The sequence below is a fragment of the Saccopteryx leptura genome, chromosome 3, assembly GCF_036850995.1.
Source record: "Saccopteryx leptura isolate mSacLep1 chromosome 3, mSacLep1_pri_phased_curated, whole genome shotgun sequence".
Taxonomy (NCBI): Eukaryota; Metazoa; Chordata; class Mammalia; order Chiroptera; family Emballonuridae; genus Saccopteryx; species Saccopteryx leptura.
Genome location: NC_089505.1, coordinates 249,045,934 through 249,048,400, shown reverse-complemented (window position 1 = coordinate 249,048,400; position 2,467 = coordinate 249,045,934). Strand labels below are relative to the sequence as shown.

Genomic DNA, 2,467 nt, shown 5'->3' with positions numbered 1-2,467 from the left:
CAGTTTGCATTCCTAAGGTATAATTTATATTTAGTAAATGTTCAATTTATGTATAGTTTAATGGTTCAGTAAATTTTGAAAAATAAGTAGATGCTTTTATCATTATAATTAAGTTATTTAATTATAAATGTCCCTTTTAAAAGCTATGACATTTCTCTTTTCTATCAGTTCTCACTTTACCTCCATTCAAAAAAAACACCTGAAGAAGTTGAGAACTATGGTTAAGTTTTTTATTAATCAGAAATATTCTCATATGCATAATACAAGTTATAAATCCAGGACAGAGGTATTCCAGACTCTTACCTGAGGAAACATAAATGGAAGCACAGGTGTGAAGCAGAAAAAGAGTATGGCTTTAAGACCAGGGTGTTTGACAATTATATAATGTAGAGAAATAAAGGGAAAAAAAGATTTCTTAGGTTATGGGAAAGTGAGGATATAATACAGATGTGGCATACACTGGTTTTAGATATAGAAAAATTGTGATCTAGATGAATGAAATGGGAATATATTCTCTACATCTTGATTTTTCTGTAAGCAGAGGAGATGAAGATAGAAAATAGCACAGTGGTGAAAGAATTCATACTTCTTGGCCTGACCCAGTCTCGAAATATTCAGTTCCTGATCTTTGTGCTCATCTTAATTTTCTACCTCATCATCCTCCCTGGGAATTTTCTGGTCATTCTAACCATCAGATCAGACCCAGGTCTCACAGCCCCCCTCTACTTCTTTCTGAGCAACATGGCCTTCCTGGATGCATCCTACTCCTTCATTGTGGCACCCAGAATGCTGGTGGACTTCCTCTCTGAGAAGAAGGTAATCTCCTACAGGGGCTGCATCACTCAGCTCTTTTTCTTGCACTTCCTTGGAGGAGGGGAGGGGTTACTCCTTGTTGTGATGGCCTTTGATTGCTACATTGCCATCTGCCGTCCTTTACACTATTCAACTGTCATGAACCCTAGAGCTTGCTATGCCTTGTTACTGGCTCTGTGGGTTGGGGGCTTTGTGCATTCCATTATCCAAGTGGCCCTCTTCCTCCACTTACCCTTCTGTGGCCCAAATGAACTGGATAACTTCTTCTGTGATGTGCCACAGGTCATCAAGCTGGCCTGCACAGACACCTTTGTGGTGGAGCTCCTGATGGTCTTCAACAGTGGTCTGATGACCCTCTTGTGCTTCCTGGGGCTTCTGGCTTCCTATGCGTCCTCTGTCATATACGTGGGTCATCCTCTGAGGGGAAGAACAAGGCGCTATCCACATGCACCACTCATGTCATTATTATACTTATCATGTTTGGACCTGCCATCTTTATCTACACTCGCCCTTTCAGGACCTTACCAGTGGACAAGGTGGTTTCCTTTTTCCATACAGTAATCATTCCTTCGTTGAATCCTGTGATTTATACTCTTCGCAACCAGAAAGTGAAATCTGCCATGAGGGGATTATTGAGTAGGCATGTGGTCTGCTGAATGAATTTTATAACAATGGAGGAATTAGGCTGCAAATCATTCATTCATATGACAAATATTGTTTTTCATTGATTTTCTCCCATTTGTCAGGTATTATTGAAGACAATGAGGGGGAGTAATGTATAATGAGATAAAAAACTTGATATGTTTAAAGAATATAAAAGAAACACTAAAGTGTTTAATGTATTATGAGTGATTTAGCGGTTAAATTTTATCTGACTATAAGGGTCAAATCACTAAGGTCTTTTAGGCTGAGATAATAAGTTTTATTCTATTCTAATTGCAGTAAGAGTTCATCTTAACATTTTAGTCAAGAAAGTCACTCATTCACCAATGTATTTTTTTATGATTTAGATTTAGAACAACGTCAGATTCTGGGCAGAGATCAATAAGCTGCAAAATATCAGTAAAAGCAAATGTTATATTGTAGACCTATACACGTTTCTCTACATATATATTTCTCCCTTGCCCATATCTGAAAAATACAAATGGAAGATTATTGATTTTATGAAAAAATATGATGAAATTATTTTATTGATTTTCTTTCCTCAGAGCCTCATGATTATTACTAATCAGCTCTTACAAATCCTCCCTGATTGTTTAAACTTGCCTTTTATTGACTTCACTCTGATTATGATAGTGATAATTAGTACTACAGATTCTATTAGAGATTACATAAATCAATCTAGTTGTTTTTAATACAGGGGGGTTTAATGGAAGAAATTAGGTACTTATAAAATTTTTTAAGGGGTAGAAAATTATTCTCTATGCTGGGCGTCCAAACATAAATGCCAACAAAACACATAATTGCCAATAAACTTAGCTGCCTAGTGATCTATACCTGCAATACAGGGGGTCCTCAGGTTACAACAGTCTCAACCTATGATGTTTTGAGTTTACAACACTCACTCGCATAAGAACTTAAAAAATTGAGATGTGAGTATTTCGGCTTACGCCGTTAACATTGTATTTATGGACTACGTGGGCAAACTGGTGCC

The 2,467-nt window shown here is 37.0% G+C and overlaps 1 pseudogene; it reads left to right on the top strand.

Moving 5' to 3' along the window:
• The first annotated feature begins 546 nt into the window (after positions 1–546).
• Positions 547–1,469, top strand: LOC136397899 (olfactory receptor 4N4C-like; annotated as a pseudogene).
• Positions 1,470–2,467: the final 998 nt, after the last annotated feature.